At 42.1% G+C, this 22,492-nt stretch overlaps 1 protein-coding gene across 2 annotated transcripts in view; it reads left to right on the top strand.

The window, feature by feature from the left end:
• The first annotated feature begins 4,082 nt into the window (after window positions 1-4,082).
• PPP2R3A (protein phosphatase 2 regulatory subunit B''alpha) overlaps window positions 4,083-22,492 on the top strand; it is a 281,206-nt gene continuing 262,796 nt past the window's right edge. Inside the window, exon 1 of one of the 2 annotated variants that reach the window (XM_049870478.1) lies at window positions 4,083-4,210. The gene's annotated coding sequence lies outside the window, so the exon portion shown is untranslated. Of the gene's footprint in view, window positions 4,211-4,242; window positions 4,739-22,492 lie in introns of those variants that run through there. The other variant, XM_049870479.1, reaches the window with a different exon arrangement.

Raw genomic sequence — 22,492 nt, 5'->3', positions numbered from 1 at the left:
GAGGTGGAAAACCAAAAGGGAAGAAGACGCTTGGTGTTTCTCAAGCTGAAAGAACTGAAGAAAAAATTCAAGCCTCAAGTTGCAATAATGAAGGATTCCATGGGGGAAATATTAAATGATGCAGGAAGCATCAAAAGAAGATGGAAGGAATACAGAGAGTCATTACACCAAAAAGAATTAGTCGATGTTCAACCATTTCAAGAGGAGGCATGTGATCAGGAACCGATGGTACTGAAGGAAGAAGTCCAAGCTGCTCTGAAGGCATTGGTGAAAAACAAGGTTCCAGGAATTGACGGAATATCAATTGAGATGTTTCAACAAACAGATGCAGCGCTGGAGGTGCTCACTCATCTATGCCAAGAAATATGGAAGACAGCTTCCTGGCCAACTGACTGGAATAGAGCCATATTTATGCCTATTCCCAAGAAAGGTGATCCAACCGAATGTGGAAATTACAGAACAATATCATTAATATCACACACAAGCAAAATTTTGGTGAAGACCATTCAAAAATGGCTGCAGCAGTATATTGACAGGCAACTGCCAGGAATTCAGACCAGTTTCAGAAGAAGACGTGGAACCAGGGATATCATTGCTGATGTCAGACGGATTCTGGCTGAAAGCAGAGAATACGAGAAGGATGTTTACCTGTGTTTTATTGACTATGCAAAGGTATTCGGCTGTGTGGATCATAACAAATTATGGATAACATTGTGAAGAATGGGAATTCCAGAACACTTAATTGTGCTCATTAGGAAACTTTACATAGATCAAGAGGCAGTTGTTCAGATAGAACAAGGGGATACTGATTGGTTTAAAGTCAGGAAGGGTGTGCGTCACGGTTGTATTCTTTCACCACACCTATTCAATCTGTATGCTGTGCAAATAATACAATAAGCTGGACTGTATGAAGAAGAACGGGGCATCAGGATTGGAGGAAGATTCATTAACAACCTGCATTATGCAGATGACGCAACCTTGATTGCTGAAAGTGAAGAAGACTTGAAGCACTTACTAATGAAGATCAAAGACCACAGCCTTCAGTATGGATTACACCTCAACATAAAGAAAACAAAAATCCTCACAACTGGACCACTGGGCAACATCATGATAAATGGAGAAAAGATTGAAGTTGTCAAGGATTTCATTTTACTTGGATCCACAATCAACCCCCATGGAAGCAGCAGTCAAGAAATCAAAAGACACATTGCATGGGGTAAATCTGCTGCAACGGACCTCTTCAAAGTCCTTTGAAGAAAGCAGTCACCCCGAAGACTAAGGTGCGCCTGACCCAAGCCATGGTATTTTCAATCGCATCATATGCATATGAAAGCTGGACAATGAATAAGGAAGACCAAAGAAGAATTGACGCCTTTGAATAGTGATGTTGGCGAATAATATTCAATATACCATGGACTGCCAAAAGAATGAACGAATCTGTCTTAGAAGAAGTACAGCCAGAATGCTCCCTAGAGGATGGTGAGACTGCGTCTTACATACTTTGGACATGTTGTCAGGAGGGATCAGTTCCTGGAGAAGGACATCATGCTTGGAAGTGTATAGGGTCAGCGGAAAAGAGGAAGACCCTCAACAAGGTGGGTTGATACAGTGGCTGCAACAATGAGCTCAAGCATAGCAATAATTCTAAGGATGGCTCAGGACAGGGTAGTGTTTCATTCTGTTGTGCATAGGGTTGCTATGAGTTGGAACCGACTCGATGGCACCTAATAACAACAACTCCCTACCCCTGGTACAATTAATTGTGTTCAAGACTATTCCCCATCTTATTAAATATTTAGTTATATCCAAATCTTTCTCACTTAGTAGACCATAAGTCCCTTGAGGGCTAGGATTATGTCTTACACATTTTCACTCTTTTTATTTCCGCCATTTAGCAAAGCCCTGGGATATGGTGCTCAATAAATGGTGACAAACTGGCAACTTTTCAGTCCCAACTCACCAAGGTGCTCATAACAGAGAAGTTGACTCCACCATATCAAATCAAATTTTCATTCAAGTGTTGTGTCCTTTATAAATTCAAGCCATACTGAGTATAAATGTATGGCAAAGGAGCCAAAGCAGTCCTAATGTGAAAACTCAGGCAATAAAACTGTCAGGACAAACTAGGAATCCAGGCTGACAAGGTCAGCAGTATTGAAATTGTTTTATGGTTTCATTGTGTACTTTGCCTTCTTACCACTATGATTGCACTGTGACCTTTTGAAAAGACTTTCTGTCCTGCTCTGCCTTCCTCACAGGATTGCTCTACATCTCAAATAAAATATCATAATGCCTGTGAAGGACTTCTAAAACTGAAAAGAAGTATAATGTTTAAAGTATAATGATCTCCTTCCAAGATATCAAGGCTTCTTACAGAGCACATGATTTTAGTTACTGGAAGAATTAACTTTGGGTAAAAATTGTTCAGTAGCCAAAGGCTGCTTTGGATGAATACATAAACGCACATGGACATACACACACATATAGCACTATGAGTCGGAATCAACTCAACTGCAACGGGTTTGGTTTTTTGGTTTGGTATAGTGGGGCAGTGGTGAAGTGCTCCATGTTAATCAAAAGGCCAGCGGTTCGAACCCACCAGCCACACCACAGAAGAAAGATGTGGCCGTCTGCTTCCATAAAGATTATAAGCCTTGGAAACCCTATGGGGCAGTTCCGCTCTGTGCTATGGGGTCTATATGAGTCAGAACAGACTCGACAGAAGTGAGTTAACCAGTATATGCCTGATGCTGTGCTAGGTGCTGGTAATACAGCGTGAGGGGGGACAGCCCAGATGTCCAGGATCTGTCCTCACAGCCCTCCGTTGGTTAGCTGCTGCTGAGTTGCCCCCTACTCATGAAGACCCCATACACAACAGAACTAAACGCTGACCAGGCCTAGCCATCCCCGTGATTGGTTGTGGATTGGACTGTTTTCACTAGCTGGTTTTCAGAAGTATATGCCAGGGCTTTCTTCCTAGTCAGTCTTGGTCTGGAAGCTCTGCTAAACCCAGTCCACCTACCTCATCCTTTACTGTTTTTAACTCTTTCCATACCTTCTATCCCCCATCCCTAGGTGTTCCTTACTCATGCTGTTCACTCTTTCTTGACTGACTTCTGATTTACATGGCTATACATTTATTGATTTTTTTAATTAAGAATTTTACAAATACACTCATACCTGGCGGGTTACTAATTCTGGGGAAATTTCCATCCTCAAAATGTGTTTCTTGGAGAGACCATGATTATGGGCAGGTAGCCTTTGAGTTTCTGCGGCAATTACAAGATCTGGGGAGTACCTTCCCAGGCTGTGTTCTCCCTACTATTGATGAAAAATTTTTTTTTTTTTAAGAACCAGACCATTAAAAAAAGAAAACAACAGAAACAAATCCGTTGCCTTCGAGTTGATTTTCACTTATAGCAACGCCAGACCATTGTAAAAAAAATCTGAGTGGTGGTTATAAGGGTGTATGTCTCAGAATAATTAAGCTGTACATTGGTCTCGTATGGCGTTCTGTATTTTTACTACATCTAACAATTACAACAATTACAGTTAGAAATAAATGGTATTCTTTTTTCAAAACTCACACAACTTGTTGGGCTGAACGACACGCGGCGCAGGTGCAGGCCGCTGGGGGATCAGACCGTCGGAAGCTGCCGGGAGCCTCCAATCAGCTGTCAGCGCCGCCTGTCAGCCGCCTCAGGTCTCAAAGGGGCCATCTGGCCAGACTTCCTCGAGGAGCGCAAACCAAGTAACGATGCTAACAACCACATTAACAATAACATTAGAACAACATTAATGCCAATACGACAATAAATCGGAACAAGAGATTCACATCCTCCAAGTACACAGTAAAACCGTCTATAAATCGTCGCCAAAGCAGGGTCGCACCCGCGGCTGCAGCGTCGGCTCTCGCGGCGCCCCTAGTAACCCCCTTCCCACCTCCGGCGGCGGTGGGGCGGAGCCCGGGGGCGGGAGGGGCGGGGCGGGGCGCAGGGCCCGCCGCCGAGGGTGGGAAGGAGGCGGTGGCCGGCGGGCGGCGGGCGGCGGGCGGCGGGGCGGGGCGGGGCGGGGCGGGGCGGGGCGCGCTCGGGCCTCAATGCTTCGCGCGGCGCGCTCGCAGCTCCAGAGCCGCGTAGCTAGCAGCGGTGGCCGTGGATGCCGCAGGTCAGCCGAGCCAGTAGCAGAAGGAGGAGCCGTGCGCGCCGAGGTAGGTTCAGGGACGCCCGGCTCGCGGCCTGGAGCCCTCGGCGCCGCTGGCCCGGCCCGAGCGGGTGGCGAGTCTGGGGGCGGTGCGCGGAGGCCGTGGCGGGCGGAGACTGGCCTGGCCCGAGGGGCTGGCGGGGCCGCGCGGGGTTGGCGGGCGTGCAGAGCCTTGGGAGTCGGGGTTGGAGGCGGTGCGGCTTGTTGGCCCGGGAGCTGTGGAAACCGCCTGGCCCGGGGCGCCCAGGCGACAGGGAAGGCGGGAGACGGCCTGGGCCCTCCCACTTTTCGGGGCACCTAGGCCAGTTCGCCCGCACAGTCCCCGGGAACTTGTTAACAGGAAAGCTTGGCAGAGAAACAAATGCCAGCGTTTTGGAAGAACTGAGAGTCACGTCGTTGAGTGCTGAGGCTTTATTTTCCTTCCTCGTCCCCTGCCCAAGCGCGGCCCAACTTGGCCAAAGAAGGATGTGTCACCAGTTTAGGGCCGCGGGCGGGGTCCCCGGCCCGGCTGGGAGTAGAAGTACCTGAAACAAAGGTAAATGGGCCGCCTCGGAGGGTCTCAGTCCCGCGCCTCCACAGCCGCCGCCTCGGAGGGGCTTTCTCTTAGGGGACCTCCCGATGGAAACCAGCTGGCCTGGGTTCGAGTTGTTGTTGCATGTGAACTCGGTTGTGCTCACATTATTCCCAATCCTTTGGGTCTGGTAAAGCTTAGGGAAATTTTATTCAGTCTTAGTGGTCAGAATAGTGTAGGAGAAGAAAAATTGCTTTTTTTAAATTATAAAGTATTTTTTAATTAGGAAATGGTCCGAAAACACAGAGTAAACATTCTTAACATACAAGCTAGAAGAGCGATTTTTATTGCCTTCCAAAATCTGAGGAAGTGTACCTCCTCAAATCTTTATTTGTGTACAAAAGATCCCCAAAACCTTTGGTCTCAGGCATGTTTCTTTGTTCTTCAATAGTCTCAGGCCTCAGTTTCTTGTAAACAGAGCACCCAGTCTTGAGACCCTAGGAATTGCCATACTAGGTCAAAGCTATGGACATCCTGCTCAGTAGCAGGAGATAAGTGTTGTAGTCAAGCACGGTTTTCTTTCTTGGCAACACCGTTAAAAATTATCTCAATTTCTTTCAGTAGTACACATGACTTAATGGAAAACCTTTTTAAAATCTATAGACAGGTCCTAATTTATTCACATTTATTGTATCCAAATGTCTCTCCTATTTTCTCTGGCAGAAGCACTTACAGAGTGAGGTACTTGTGGAAAAAATCTTGAATCTTATACGGTATGAGAAATCAGAAATTGAGGACAAGGGAAACAGGTAAAAAGTTTTTTAAAAATAGAAAGCTTTGGAGAAGTCTACCAGGGCCAACCTGATCACTGTTGGCCTTTGAGTTCAAAAATAGCTTTGTCCAGCAACAGCCTGAAAATTAAGCAGTTAAAGTTTTATTTGTATTCATGAGTATTTGCATATTTAAAAATCAGTATTCTGGGTAGTGAAGGAACTATTTGACTTTATCTTGGTTTGAATTAATTTGGCCTTAATGTTTAGGTGAAATCAGCTGCCCTGAGAGAATAGTTTTGTTTCAGCAATGAGGGAATAAAGGAGATGAGTAATTTTGGAGTATGAGGTGCTTGAGGGAGGCACCTCTGCAGACCATAACCTTGCTTTTAAAATTTTCAGAGGCTCCTCACCTCTGACATAGTCCTCACTGATCTGGCCCCCTCCACGTTTCAACACACAGCTAAAACTTTGAAGATTTTCTTGAGATCCTGTCTCCTCCCTAAAACCTCACTGCCAGTAGGGAATTGATCACCCTCTCCTTTTGGATATTGTTGTTAGTTGCTATTCAGTAGATTCAGACTTCTGGTGACCTTACATACAGCAGAACAAAACAGTTACCAGTCCTGGGCCATCTGCATGATCTTTGTTACGTTCGAGCCAGTTGTTGAGGCTTTCGCATGAATCCATCTCATTGAGGGTTTTGCTTGTTTTTTTGCTGATCCTCTGCTTTACCAAAAATGATGTTTTTTCTAGCGATTGATCTTTCCTGATGACATGTCCAAAGTAAGCAAAACGGTGTTTCACTATCCATGTTTCTAAAGAGCAGCCTGGTTGTATGCTAAGACTGATTCGTTCATTCTTCTGGCAGTCCACGGTATGTTCAGTATTCTTTGCCAGCAGCACAATTCAAATGCATCAGTTCTCCTCCTGTCTTCTTTTGGCTTTGTCCAGCCTTCGCATGCATAGGAGATGATTGAAAAAACCATGGGTTGGGTCAGGTGCACCATTGTCATCAAAGTGACATCTTTTATTTTTAGAACTTTAAAGAGAGTAGATTTTTCCAATACAATACAATACATCCTCTCATTTCTTGACTGCTGCTTCCATGGGCATTGATTTTTGGTCCAAGTAGAATGAAATTCTTGACAAATTCCATTTTTTCTCTGTTTATCATGATGTTGTTTATTGGTCCAGTATGAGGATTTTCATTTTCTTTACATTCAGGTGTGATCCATACTGAAGTCTTTGGTCTTTACCTTTTATCAGTAAGTGCTTCAAGTCGTCTTCATTTTTGACAAGCAAGGTTGTGTCATCTACATATCACAGGTTGTTAATGGGTATTCCTGCAGTCCGGGTGCTGCATTCTTCTTCATGTAGTCTAGCATCTCAGATTATTTGGTCAGCACACAGATCGAGGTGATATTCAAACCAACCCAAGCCGGTTGCCGTCAACTTGATTCCAACTCATAGTGACCTGATAGGACAGAGTAGAACTGCCCCACGGAAGCAGACTGCCACATCTTTCTCCTGTGGAGGGGCTCGTAGGTTCCAGCCACCGATCTTTTAGTTGGCAGCTGAGCACTGTAAACCGCTGCACCACCAGTGGTTCTAATGTGATACTACTGTTCTGTAAATCAGGGTTTCTGAACCATGATACTATTGACAGTTTGGACCAGAAAATTCTTTGTTGTGGGGGGCTGTCCTGTGCATTATAGCCTGTTTAGCAATGTTCCTGGCCTCTACTCACTAGATGCCAGTAGCATCCCCCTAACCCCACCAGTTGTAACAATCAACAATGTCTTCAGACATTGCCAGATCTCCCCAGGAGGGGCCAAATCACTTCCAGTTGAGAACTTCTCTTCTAACTAGACTACTGATTTAACGTCAGTGACACTGCATTTTCCTCCTTTGTATATGTGCTGATTTTCTCTGCTGTAGTAAACTTGAGCCCAAATATTTGAGAGCCTACTTTGGTAGCTGGACACTAGGTTAGGTCAGGAATACACTGGGAATACAGTGGCAAAAGCAACTGATGTAGTATCTGTACTTCTGGGTAACAAGTGTATAATTATACAGTTACACCATTACAGTTGTGATAAATTCTGGAAGGAGAACCACAGGGTGCTCTGAATACAAAGAACTGGGGTACTGGCCTAGTTTGGAAACTAGGGAAAGTTTCTTTGGGGAAGTGACCTTTGAGGTGGACTCTGAAGGATTGGCAGGAGTTACTAGATGAAGTTTAGGGAGACAGTGTTCCAGCTGAAGGAACATGTGTGAAGGCCCTGAAGTAGAAAGGAATGAGACCTTTTCTGGAAATCCAGAGGCCAGTGTGGCTGAAGCATGGGGAATGATGGGGGCAGGATGATACAAAATGAAGCTGAAAAAGTAAACAGAGGCTGTAGGGAGCCTGCTTTCAGAATCACAGGAGGAACTTAACACCAGTGCTTGGGTCCTCCAGGTTCGTTGAATCAGAATCTCTGGGATGTGTTTTATATGCTACTCTAGACATTTTTTGTGGGCATTCAAGCAAATGCATATTCTTCTGCCCGCCGTTTGTTTATATAAATGATAGCATACTGTACACACTGTTCTGTTTCTTGTTGGTTCACTTAACAGCATCTTAGAACTATTCATTTAAATATATAATTTCCTTATTCTTTTGAATGGCTGTATAGTATTTCATTGTATGGGTTTACCACAGATTATTTAACCATTCCCTTATTGATGGACATTTAGGTTGTTTCCAATAATTTACTGTAACAAATAATACCGTGCATGTACCAGTTCATACATGTGTGTGAATATATTTGTAGGATAAGTTCCTAGAACTGCAGTTGCTGGGTCAAAGGATAGATAATATCCTTCATATATGTATATTCTTCGTATTAAAAAAATTAAAAAAAACTAATGCCATCAAGTCGATTGTGACTCATAGCGACCCTATAGGACAGAGTAGAACTGCCCCATAGAGTTTCCAAGGAGCGCCTGGCAGATTCAAACTATTTGTAAATACTAAATACTGTATCTGTAAAAAGGAATTCTGGCCACATGGGTGAGAATGATGTGGAAGGAAAAAAAAGTGGGAGGCCAAACCAAAACCAAACCCACTGCCGTCAAGTTGATTCCAACTCGTGGCGACTCTGTATTTGGGAGGCAACTGATCCTAATTTCCTAGCTTACTGGGGAAAGCTAGGAAAAAATAAAAGATGGTAGCTGGGACCAAGGTGGAAGCAGTGGAGATGGAGAGAAGTACATAGGATAAAAAAAAAAAAAAGAGAGAAGATTTATTTAGGATGCATACTTGATAGGACTGATGTGAGTGGAAGAAATAAGTGCCTAGACTGATTTCCAGCGTTGTGGCTTGCCCCAGCCAAGTCAATGGTGGTGTCATTGCCTGAAATAGAGAACACTGGAGGGGTAAGTAGTTTTGAGGTGGGTCGAAATCATATATCACTTTGGGATTAGTGAGACTTTCAAGTAGAGATGTCACCTAAGGATTTGGCTATTGGAATCCAGAGCCCAGAGGACAGGGCTGAACTGAAGACACAGATTTTTAGGTGTTAATTGAAGGGCATGAATGAGATTACTTACAGTAGAATTTGCAAACCAGCAGCCCACAGTGGAGCCTGGTTCACAGATGTGTTTTGTTTTGCCTGTATAGTGGTTTTTGATGTTGTAGTTTAATGTTGAATTATTTGACAATATTTTAAGGTCCAAAGATTTCCCATACAAATCCAGATTTGGGGCTTCTCTTGAAATATTAGAAGATGTAGCGCTACCGAACTGGTTTTCCTGTAGGCAACAATTGATTGGAGCTAAGTCACAACTGACCCTAGCGGCTTTCTAGTTTACCACAGATCCCACTACTCCTTGAAACTTATACATGACTTGCTTTGCTCCTTCACTTCTCACTTTTGAGTGTGCAACCTCTAATCTAAAAAGAGAGTATAGAATACTGATTCTCATCTTGGCTGCACATTGGAATCACTGGATAATTAAAAATACTGATTCAGAGGCTCACCCCAGAGCTTTCTATTTGCTTGGTCTGAGTTGTAGCTTGGGAGCTCCTCAAGTGATCCCACTGAGCAGTAGAAGTTGAGAACTACTGATAGAAAGTAAGAACAGAAGAGGACTCAGGGTGAGCATTTCAAAGTTGAGGAGAAGAGGGTAGCCCCTGGAAGGAGCCAGAGAGGTGCAATGAAATGGCACCTTGCCTGCTGTTGGTACGCATACTTAACCTTATGCGCTCTAAGTATGTATTTAATTAGATGAGATAAAGCAGAGTTTTATTTGCTTATATACTTACTATATGTGTTTTATTACTGCATAGGGTTATACGCAGAAAAAGGACAGGTATGCTATGGTTAAGCACTCTGCTGGTAATGATGGGTCAGCGGTTCAAAACCACCGGTGGCTCTGTGGGGAAAAAAGAACTGGCAATCTGTTTTCGTAAAAATTTCAGCCTAAGAAACCCTGTGTGAAGGTTCTACTCTGTCATTTAGGGTCACCGTGAGTCAGAATCAACTCAACAGCACACAACAACAGCATACTTAAATTTAAGAGATTTTTAAGGGTGATTTAAACTATATTGGGTTTTTGCCTTAGGTGGTTACTTCAGAATTTAATTCCAGTTTAAGATATGTCATAAAAGGCAAGGGAAGAGAATCTTTCAGAAAGAGAGAATAATCAAGTAAAGATGTGGACTGAAAAGGACCCGTTGAATTTAACAAGGTGGGGTCTTTGACACCAGCAAGAACTATTGTATATTAGAAGGAACAGAAGCCAGACTGAAGTGGGAGGAAAGTAAGGAAATGCAGATGGTGAATGTTGGAAAACTCTTTTGAGAAATTTGGCCAAAAAAGGGAATGGTAAAGAAGGGATTCTGCTGTAACAGAAATACCACAAATGGATGGCTTTAACAAAGAGAAATTTATCCTCTCACAGTTTAGGAGGCTAGAAGTCTGGATTCAGGGGAAGGCTTTCTCTCTTTCTAAGCTCTGGGAAGGAAGGCCCTTGGCTTCTCAGCACAGGGATTCCGGGTCTAATGGACATGCTCTACTCCCAGCTTTGCTTTCTTGGTGGTAGAAGACCCCAGTGTTTTATTGACTATGCAAAGGCATTCGACTGTGTGGATCATAGCAAGTTATGGGTAACATTGCAAAGATTGGGGATTCCAGAACACTTAATTGTGCTCCTGGGGAACCTCATGAGGCAGTTGTTCAAACAGAGCAAGGGCATACTGCATGGTTTAAAATCAAGAAAGGTGTGCATCAGGGTTGCAGCCTTTCACTATACTTACTCTATCTGTATGCTGAGCAGATAATCCAAGAAGCTGGGGTATATGAAGAAGAATGTGGCATCGGAATTGGTGGAAGACTCATTAACAACCTGCGATATGCAGATGACATAACCTTGCTTTCTTGCAAGAGGACTTGAAGCAGTTACTAATGAAGATCAAAGACCACAGTCTTCAGGGTGGATGACACTTCATCATAAAGAAAACAGAAATCCTCACAATTAGATTGGTAAGCAACAACATGATAAATGGAGAAAAGATTGATGTTGTCAAGGATTTCATTTTACTTGGATCCACAATCAATGCCCGTGAAAGCATCAGTCAGGAACTCAAACTACCTATTGCATTGGGCAAATCTGCTGCAAGACATCTCTTTAAAGTGTTGAAAAGCAAAGATGTCGCTTTGAGGGCTAATGTGTGCCTGACCCAAGCCATAATATTTTCATTTGCCTCATATGTATGAGAAAGCTGACAGTGAGTAAGGAAGACTAAAGAAGAATTAATGGCTTTGAATTATGGTGTTGGTGAAGATTATTGAATATACCACAGACTGCCTGAAGAATGAACAAATCTTTCTTGGAATAAGTACAGCCAGAGTGCTCCTTGGAAGTGAGAATGGCAAGACATACTTTGGACGTGTTATGAGGAAGGACCAGTCCCTGGAGGAGGACATCATGCTTGGGAAAGTAGAAAGCCAGTGAAAAAGAGACCCTTGATGAGATGGATTGATAGTGGCTGCAACGGTGGGCTCAAACATTGTGAGGATGGCACAGGACTGGGCAGTGTTTCGTTCTGTTGGACATAGGGTCGCTATGAGTCAGAACTGACTTGACAGCACGTAACAACAGCAACAACAAAGGAGGAATAGGTGTCTTATATGGCTGTGTGATTGCTCAGTCTGTGCCATAGTTGCTCAGTCTGTGTTGGTTACTCATGTGCTTCACCTAACTTTTCAGGGAGGTGACTCAATGGTGCGTTATTGCCACCACACCATCCCCCATTTTAGAGGAATCTTGCTTATATTTGCTTAGGAGATCTTATTCTTTTTCACCGAGAAGGTATTTTGCCAGGGCCCTTGGGACTCCTGAAGAGGCTGGCTCAGATGTTGGTGATTAGACTCTTCATCTCTTTCTTGTCTGGAAAGCCATAGAGCTCCTAAAGGCCAGCAGTGATCTGGGCTGCGGTGCCCCTGACATCATCCCCCCATTGAACTGATAAACAAAGACCAGATTGTTGGCATGTTGAAGATAGGATTCTTGGCTATATCAAGGAATGTGTATTTAACTATCAGATTTCCAGAAGTAGTTTTTGTAGCTGTATTTTTCCAGTTAACTTGATATTATCCTTTGGTTTGCCAGTTGCAGGCATGTAGAATTTCCCATACTTTGAAATATTTATTATTGATAATGCTGAAGAATATGAATATAAATTGAAGGTGTAGGCCTCATCGAACTCAGGAAGGAGAATAGGTCTATGGAGCACTCAGCAAATTTTGGTTTTCAGAAGCTCATGTGAAGGCTGTTACTTTGAGGCCCATAGGCTGGAGTGACTAGGGTGAGTTGTCATGCAGATTGCCACAGCTAGTCTGCTCTTATCTGCCTCTGACTCCTGGACAACCTTAACCTGGCAGAGGAGGATTTAAGGTGGGTTTTGTACTTCTTTTTTCTGAGAGTTGTAGTCCACTAGCAGAACACTGAAATAGGGGTTGGAAAATGTCAGAGATTATTAGTGAAGAATATTAATTTGTTCAAGGCATAAATCCCATTTCTAGACTCTTTTGCAAACAAGTATTTTGTGAGGGATTAGCATATTTTTCAGCCTTCCTAGCTGCCGTGTGTTTATCTGGTAGGTAGATAATGGTTAACCACTGTGACGTGAATAGCAGACCTTGGTCCAGTATGGTTGATACTGGGAGTCCATGATAAGAAAGTATTTTGTTTAGAAACTTATATGTGCTTGGACTGCTGTGGGAGTTCATCATCACAAATACAGTTAGGCATTACAATTACACCTGGATGGCATAGATGGAGGGGAAAGGTGGTCCAGAGTTCTTTGGTTTGCAGAAGGGACAGGATGGCTTAGTGGGCAAAGGATTTGGAGTCAGTTCCTGGGTACAAGGCCTGGATCCGCCAAATGGGAGCTGTGTGATTTTTTGTTTTTTAGTTGAGGTAAAATTCACACACCATAACATGAGTCCTTTTAACCATTTTAAAGTATACAGTGCAGTGACTTCCAATACATTCACAGTGTTGTACAGCCATCGCCACTGCCTAATTCTAGAACGTTTTCGTCACCTCTAAAGAAAACCCCATATGTATTAAGCAGTCATTCCTCATTCTCATCTCCGCAGCCTCTGGCAACCACTAATCTGCTTTCTTTCACTGTGCGTTTGCCTCTTCTGTACATTTCCTATAAGTGGAATCATACAATATGTGGCTTTTTGTCTGGCTTCTTTTACTTAGCATGTTTTAGAGCTTCATCTACGTTGTAGGCTGTATGAGTACTTAATTCCTTTTTATAGCTGAATAATATTCCATTGTATGAATATTTTGTTTATTCATCAGTTTGATGGACATTGGATTTTTTCTGTCTTTTGGCTATTGAGAATAGTGATGTTAACATGTGTGTACAAGCTTTGTTTTTATTGTGGTGAGCAAATATAAAACAAAAAGTTTACCATGTACAAAAAAAATAATAAATTTTTTTTTTACAAGGTTTGTTTAAATACCTCTTTTCACTTTTTGGGGTTATACCTGGTAGTGGAATTGCTGGGTCATGTGGTAATTCTGGAGCCCTGGTGGTGCATTGGTTAAGAGCTACAGCTGCTACCAAAAGGTCAGCAGTTCAAATCCATCAGCCACTCCTTAGAAACCCTATGGGGCAGCTTCACGCTGTAGGGTTGCTATGAGTTGGAATCGACTCAGTGGCACACAACAACATGGTAATTCTTGAAGAGCCATGGTGGTACAATGGTTAAGTGCTCCTGCTTCAAACTCACCCAGAGGCTCCGGTAAATATATAACCCAGAAAACCTTATGTAGCATTTCTGCTCTGTCAAATGAGGTCGCCATGAGTCAGAATCAACTTCACGGCATCTAACAACAAGAACAACATGATTATTCTATGTTTAACTTCTTGAAGAACCTCCAGACTATTTTCCACAGCGTTGCATCATTTTACATTCCCATCAACATTGTACAAAACCAAAAAAAAACTCGAACCCGTTGCCGTTGAGTTGATTCCGACTTGTAGTGACCCTATAGGTCAGAGTAGAACTGCCCCACAGAGTTTCCAAGGACCACCTGGTGGATTCAAACAGCCGACCTTTTGGTTAGCAGCCGTAGCACTTAGCCACTATGCCACCGGGGTTTCTGGCATTGTATAAGGGCTCTAATTTCTCTAGATCCTCACCAGTACTTGTTATTTTCTGGGAGTTTGTTTGTTTTCTTCTAACAATTTTAGTGGGTGTGAAGTGGTATCTCATTGTGGTTTTGATTTACATTTCCCTAATGACAAATGAAGGAGCTCTGGTGGCACTGTGCTTAAGTGCTTGACTACGAACTAAAATGTTGGATGTTAGAACCCACCAGCCTTTCCACAGGAGAAAGATGGTGGCAGCCTGCTTCGGTAAAGATCACAGCCTTTGAAACACTGTGGGGCAGTTCTCCTCTGTCCTTCAGGGTCACTGTGAGGCAGAATCGACCCAGAAGGCACCTGATAGCAAAACAACAACAGTGAGAAATAATGCTGTCCATCTTTTCATGCTCTTGTTGGCCATTTGTGTATCTTCTTTGAAGGAATGTCTATTCAAGTCTTTTGCTTATTCTTTTAATTGGGCTATTTGTCTTTTTGTGGTTGAGTTGTAAGAGCTCCTTATATATTCTGGATACTATCAGGGTCTAGTATGATTTGCAAACATTTTCTCAATTTTGTGGGTTGTCTTCATTTTTTGATAGTGTCATTTGATACATGAAAGTTTTTAATTTTGATTAAGTCCAATTTATTTTTTTTCTTTTTTTGCTCGTGCTTCTGATGTCATATCTAAGAGTCTCTTGTCAAATTCAAGGCCAAGTAGATTTAGCCCTATGTTTTCTTCTTAGAGTTTTATAGTTTTAGCTCTTACATTTAGGTCTTTTATCCATTTTGCATCAATTTTTGTACAAGGTGTGGATATCCGGTTGTCTCAGTGCCATTTGTTGAAAGAGCTGTGATTTTATGCAAGTCTCTGACCCTCGGTTTTCTTGTGAAATGAAAGTGATAAGAACACTTGCCTCACAAAGTTGTTGTAAGATTAAACAAGAGGGGATGTATGTGTAAACACCTTGGAAAATACAAATTACTAAACAAATATTAGTGATTTTTGTTGTTTTGCCATGTATGCATGGATTTGTACAAGACCTCTGCAGGTTGGTGTATTTTGGGGACTACCAAAAGTCTTCCAGCCAAGTATACTTTCTTGTAGAGCATGTGCTTGTTGAATTCTGTTGCTGGTCCTCTCAAATTTAGGAATATCTCTTCTAGGTGTGTGTGTGAGGGCACTGAAGAGTTTTCAGAGGATAGTAGAGTAAAAGGCAGTCTCTTCTTTTTGGACCAAGAATTCTCACATTTTACTTTTAAACTTCTAGACCGCTTCCTGATTCAGTGGCTAGTCACGTTACTTAGTTCAGTCAACAAATATTTATTGCCACATTGTACTGGGTACTGGAGATACAGTGCCTTGTGATATAAGACCAGACCTTCTCTTAACTCTTCATCCTTCTCTAAATGTCTGTTCCTCTCTACAGTCGTCTAACTCACTGACTCCAGTTCCTTTTCCACCAGTCTCTTGAACCCACACTAATCAGGCTTTTACCCCTACTGAAACACTCTAGTCAAAGTTACCGGTCACTTCCACATTGCTAAATCCAATGAGTCAGTTCTCAGTCTTCCTCTTACTTGACCTTTTAGCAGCATTCCTCATAGTTGGTCATTCCCTCTTTTTTGAAATGCTTTCGTCACTTAGCTTCTAGAACACTGCATTCTCTGGATTTCCTCCCACCTTTCTGAAGGTTCTATCTGTGTCCTTTTGCTGGTTCTTCATCATCTTACTGACCTCTCACAGTTGCAAGGCTTAATCCTCAAACTTCTGTTTTTCCTTACCTACCCTATTTTCTTGGCATTTCATCTAGTCTTGTAATTTTAGATACCATCTATACACCAACAACTACCAAATTTATATCTCCGAGTTAGGCTTCTCTGAATCCCATATTCGGATATCATAGTAGTTGACGTATCCACTTGGATATCTAACACATAAAACCAAATTCCTTGTCTCCCCTTCCAAAACCTATTCTTTCCACAAGCTGCCCCATCTCAGTAAATGGAAGCCCCAGTAGACAAGGACAAAAATCTTGGAGCTATCTTTGACTTTTCTTTATCTTTCATCTCGCATTCAATCTGTAAGTAAATCCTGTTGGTTCTACCTTCAGAATGTATCCAGAATCAAGTCACGTACTCTGCTGTTTTTACCTTGTCCAAGCCACCATTGTATCTCACATAGATTATTGCAGTAGCCTCCTAAATTTTTTCCTTGCTACTACCCTTGTTCCTACAACCTAGTTTTCAACACAGCAGCTAAAGGGACTCTGTTAAAAGTTAAGTTCTCTGCTCAGAGGCTTTACAATTGCCTACAAGACCATATATTATCTCAGCCTCCGCTGCTTCTCTCTTTGACTTCATCTCCTACCGCTGTCCCCTGCGCTTACTTTGTCCCAGACACAAATGTTACCTTGTTTTTTGTCCAGCAAGCCAACTGTGTTCCTGCCTCAGGACCTTTTATTCTCTTAGCATGTACAAAGCTCCCTCCTTTACCTCTCTGAAATTTTTGCAAAAGTGTCACTTTCCTCAGTACCCACTATCTGCCTTCTGTTTCAAACTGTTTCCCAGAGTTCTCAGGGATCTGGGTATTCTCCTTAGCCCCAAGATAGCACTCAGGCTATCCCCCTTGCCTCTGTTTGTTTATTCATCTTTATGCTTTCATTTGAACAGAGTCCCTTCAGTTTAAAAAAAATTTTTTTTTTTTTTTAATTTTCTGTGAGATTAGAAATAAAAAGCAGAGATTAGTGGCTGTGAATGGAAATGTCATTAAAGGCTTAGAAGTCATAGCAGGGACACATTTACCCCTTCCATTTTGCAGATCACGGGCTTATACCCTATTTTACAGTCTGGGCAATGGAGCCCTGGACTTACTGCTATTATGAGTACACATAAACTCTCCTACCAGTGCCAAAGCCCACCTCAAGCACTGTGGCTCAGCATTTTGTCTTTTGTCAGCATGGTACATCTCTGGCAGATCTGGTTGGGACCCCCTTCCCATGGTGGGCTTTCTTAGAGAGTAGAGGCCTTCTCAGTGCTAGCAGCAATGTCAGAATCCAGTTGAGGGGCTCCACGTAATGGAGAAATAATAATGCAAATGTGGAATGCTCTGGACCCTAAAAAAAAGAGCAGACAGATCACATCCAGTAACAGTCTTTCTGGAAATCAGTGTCAGAGGCCTCATCTTAATCAGTGTTTCTCAGCCTGTGCCTACAAACCGGCGGGACTTCATGAGCACTTTCTGGTGGGTTCGTGTTAAAGACTAGAATAATGTCTGGTTTTGATTTGTTGTTTTAAAAGCCAACACATTGTTTTTAATGAATATTTAACTAAACAAGTATTATATAAATACGTTCTGCTTACTTCTGCTCTTATGGAGCTAATTTCCTACATGACAGACAAGTAGATAAATAAATAATGTAATTTCAGGTAATTTTGCTATGAAAAAAATGTTAACTGCTGTTGAGCTGGCTCCCGACTCATGGCGACCCCATGCACAAGGGAATGAAATGCTGCCAGTTCCTGTACCATCCTCATGGCTGGTTGCAGACCAGACCACTGTGATCCACAGGATTTTCACTAGCTGAGTTTTGGAAGTAGATTGCCAGGCCTTTCTTCCTAGTCCATCTTAGTCTGGGAGCTCTGCTGAAGCCTGCTCAGCGTCATGGCACACACAGGCCTCCCCTGACAGGTGTGGTGGCTGCGCGTGAGGTGCATTGGCCACGAGTTGAGCCTAAGTCCCCTGCCTGGAAGGCAAGAACTCTGCTGCTGAACCGCCAGTGCCTCATGCGGAGAAAACAAAGTGAGGCTGTCCCCCTACTGATGAACACTTGGGTTGTTTCTGATTTTTCTCCGTTTTAAATATTACTGCAACAAACATCCTTGTACTTGTGTACTGGTGGCACAGTGGTTAAGAGCTTGGCTGCTAACCGAAAGGTAGGCAGTTCAAATCCACCAGCCACTCCTTTGAAACCCAACGGGGTAGTTCTACTCTGTCATATAGGGTTGCTGTGAGTCAGAATCGACTCGACGGCAATGGATTTCTTTAACAAGTGAGTGTTTATATTGCATAGATTCTGAAACATGGATTTACTAGGTCGTATAATCCTTCACAGTTTTAATATGTACTGCCTAATTGATCCCAAAAATGGCTGTACTAATATCCCAAACCAAAAACCAAACCCTTTGTTGTCAAGGTGATTCTGACTCATAGCAACCATATAGGACAGAGTATAACTGCCCCATACGGTTTCCAAGGCTATAATTTTTATGGAAGCAAATTGCCACATATTTCTCCTGTACAGGGGCTGCTGGGTTCAAATCGCTGACCTTTTGGTGAGCAACCAAGTGCTTAACCAGTGTACTACCAGGGCTACTTGTACTAATATAAAATACATGATATGTAATTTAAAGTAGTAATAACATCTGTTTCTATTATTTCAATAAATGTAACATTTCCAGTGCTTTTTAATTACACTAGTGCTATTTAATACACTGCCTTTGTAAAAAAATTAACATATAATAAGGCTAAAAATCGTTATACACTCACCAATTTGCAAATTTCTGCCTCTCTTAAAAGTTTAATGGTGAATCTTTGTTTTAATTTTTGTTTATTTTTCTGAGGTTGAATATCTTTTTTCAAGTTTTTGACCATTTTTATTTCTTTTTTCTGTCTATTGGGTTGTGTACCAGAGATGGCTAGCTACCTCCTATGATCCATTCTTCCTTCACCTTTAGTAACAGGACCCTAGGTTTTAGCCTGGCACATTGCTGCACATCCAGAAGACCACATTCCTTGGCCTCCTTGGAGCTGAGTATAACCATGTGAATAAGTTTTAGCTGATAATGTATAAGGAAACCCTGGTGACGTAGTGGTTAAGTGCTACAGCTGCTAACCCAAAAGTCAGCAGTTCGAATCTGCCAGGCACTACTTGGAAACTCTATGGGGCAGTTCTACTCTGACCTAATAGGGTCGCTATGAGTTGGAACCGACTCGATTGCAGAGGGTTTGGTTTTGGTTTTAATAATGTATAAACAGAAGGGTCGAGTTTGACTTTCAGAAGTCTCCTGAAAGGGAAAAGACTCTTTATCCCTTTCCCTTCCTGTATATTGGAACACAGACATAATGACTGGAGCGCTGATGGCTAATAGGAAAATTTGACATCAAAATTAAAAACTGTCTTCCCCTTTCTGGTTTTTTATGTTACTGACTTTTTAATGGATGTCTTTCCTGCCCCAAAGATAAAACATAAAATCTTACATTTTCTTATATTTTTATGTGTTTTTTAAGACGTTTTGGTGTTTAATCTGTCTGAAATTGGAAACTCTATGGGGCCATTGTACTCTATCCTGTAGGGTCACTATGAGTTGGAATTGACTCGACGATAATGGGTTTTTTTTTTCAATAGCATAATGTTTGTAAAACATATGTAAGATATAAAGCATAACAGTACAATAAACACTTGTTACGCACTGCTCAGTTTAAGGAAAAAATATTAACATTCCTTTTGTCTTTGCCCCCCCACTCCAAAGTTGTCTTGAGTATTCTTGCACATTTTTTTCTTTTGTGTGAAATTTTAGAATTAACTCATAAATTGATCTTAGGAACAGTTCATATCATTGAAGGCAATAGTAGTTTTTGTACCAATAACTACTTTTTTGAAGTTAGTATAGAAATAATTATTTAAATGTTTTTCCCATTTAGAAACAACAATTTGTTTTTGCGATGTGCTGTGAACATTGAGTGGTTTGGAGGTGCTGGTCGAATGTAGTCATGACTTCCAGTCACTGTCAGTTTATTTTGTGCTTTGGTGGATTTTGACCCTTACACTGTTCAGAATTGTTGTGGTTCTTAGTTCTATATTGTTTAATTTGTACCCATAATGGACTGTCAGTTAAAGGTAGAACGCATGTCAAAATACCGTAAATTAATGAGGACCATAAAAAATGATAACTTTGCACAATTATTTCAAGATACTCTTTCTGAAGTACATAAGTTGCATTCACCTGATCAGCATTCTTACAAAACTTCAAAGTGTCTCTAATACTTAAAAAACAATATGATTAAAGGAAGCTGGGTGAAGAGTATAAGCAGCTCTGCACTAAATTTTTTTTTTTTTTTAATTTTTACTGTGCTCTAAGTGAAAGTTTACAAATCAAGTCAATCTCTCATACAAAAATTTATACACACCTTGCTATATACTCCTAGGAAACCCTGCCGGTGTAGTGGTTAAGTGCTACAGCCACTAACCAAGAGGTCAGCAGTTCAGATCCGCCAGGCACTCCTTGGAAACTCTATGGGGCAGTTCTACTCTGTCCTGTAGGGTCGCTATGAGTCGGAATCGACTCGACGGCAGTAGGTTTGGTTTTTTGGTTTATATACTCCTAATTGCTCTCCCCCTGCTGAAATGGCCCACTTTTTCCCTCTACTGTCTTCTTTTTGTGCCCATTCCGCCAGCTTCTGACCCCCTCTGACTTCTCGTCTCCCCTCCAGATAGGAGATGCCAACATAACGCTCAGCACCTTTTTCTATCCCATTGTCCAGTCCAATCCCTGGCTTTCGGAATGGTTCCTGTCCCGGGCTAACAGAAGGTCTGGGGGCCATGACCACTGGGGTCCTCCTAGCCTCAGTCAGGCCATTAAGTCTGGTCTTTTTATGAGAATTTGGGGTCTGCATCCCACTGCTGTCCTGCTCCCTCAGGGATTCTCTGTTGTGTTCCCTGTCAGGGCAGTCATCATTTGTAGCCGGGTACCGTCTAGTTCTGGTCTCAGGCTGATGTAGGCTCTGGTTTATGTGGCCCTTTCTGTCTCTTGGGCTCATAATCACCTTGTGTCCTTGGTGTTCTTTATTCTCCTTTGGTCCAGGTGGCTTGAGTCCAGTTGATACATCTTAGGTGGCCACTTGCTAGTGTTTAAGACCCCAGATGCCACTCTCCAAAGTGGAATGCAGAATGTTTTCTTAATGGATTTTATTATGCCAGTTGACTTAGATGTCCCCTGAAACCATGGTCCCCATACTCCCACCCTGCTACACTGGCCTTCAAAGCATTCAGTTTATTCAGGAAACTGCTTTGCTTTTGGTTTAGTCTAGTTGCGCTGACCTCCCTGTATTGCGTGTTGTCTTTCCCTTCACCTAAAGTAGTTCTTATCTACTAATTTGTGAGTACCCCTCTCCCTCCCTCCTGCCTCTAGTAACCATCAAAGAATATTTTCTTTTCTGTTTAAACTGTTTCTCGAGTTCTTATAACAGTGGTCTTCTACAATATTTGTCCTGTTGCAGCTGACTAATTTCACTCTGCGTAATGCCTTCCAGATTCCTCCATGTTATGAAATGTTTCACGGATTCATCACTGTTTTTTGTCAGTGTGTACTATTCCATTGTGTGAATATACCATAATTTGTTTATCCATTCATCTGTTGATGGGCATCTTGGTCGCTTCCATCTTCCTGCTATTGTTAACAGGGCTGCAGTGAACATGGGTGTGCATGTATCTGTTTGTGTAAAGGCTCTTATTTCTCTAGGATATATTCAAAGGAGTGGGATTGCTGTATCATATGGTAGTTCTCTTTTTAGCTTTTTAAGGAAGTGTCAAATCAATTTCCAAAGCGGTTGTACCATTTTACATTCGCACCAGCAGGGTAAGTGTTCCACAACCTTTCCAGCATTTATTATTTTGTGTTTTTTGGATTAATGCCACCTTCGTTGGAGTGAGATGGGCTCTCACTGTAGTTTTGATTTGCATTTCTCTAATGGCTAATGATTGTGAGCATTTCCTCACGTATCTATTAGCTACCCGAATGTCTTCTTTAGTGAAGTGTCTATTCCTATCTTTCGCACATTTTTTAACTGGGTTATTTGTCTTTTTGTAGTTGAGTTTTTGCAGTATCATGTAGATTTTAGAGATAAGGCGCTGATCAGAAGTGTTATAGCTGAAAACTTTTGCCCAGTCTGTAGGTAATCTTTTTACTCTTTTGGTGAAGTCTTTGGATGAACATAGGTGTTTGATTTTTAGGAGCTCCCAGTTATCTAGATTCTCTTCTGCATTGTTAGCAATGTTTTCTGTACTGTTTATGCCATGTATTAGGGCTCCTAAGGTTGTCCCTATTTTTTCTTCCATGATCTTTATCGTTTTAGATTTTATATTTAGGTCTTTGATCCACTTTGAGCTCGTTTTTGTGCATGGTATGAGGTATGGGTCTTCTTTCATTTTTTTGCAGATGGATATCCAGTGATGCCAGCACTGTTTGTAAAAAGACTGTCTTTTCCCCAATTAACAGATTTGGGGCCTTTGTCAAATATCAACTGCTCATATATGGATGGATTTATGTCTGAATTCTCAGTTCTGTTCCATTGGT

Source organism: Elephas maximus, chromosome 26 (assembly GCF_024166365.1).
Source record: "Elephas maximus indicus isolate mEleMax1 chromosome 26, mEleMax1 primary haplotype, whole genome shotgun sequence".
Lineage (NCBI taxonomy): Eukaryota > Metazoa > Chordata > Mammalia > Proboscidea > Elephantidae > Elephas > Elephas maximus.
This window is presented reverse-complemented; position numbering and strand designations above follow the sequence as displayed.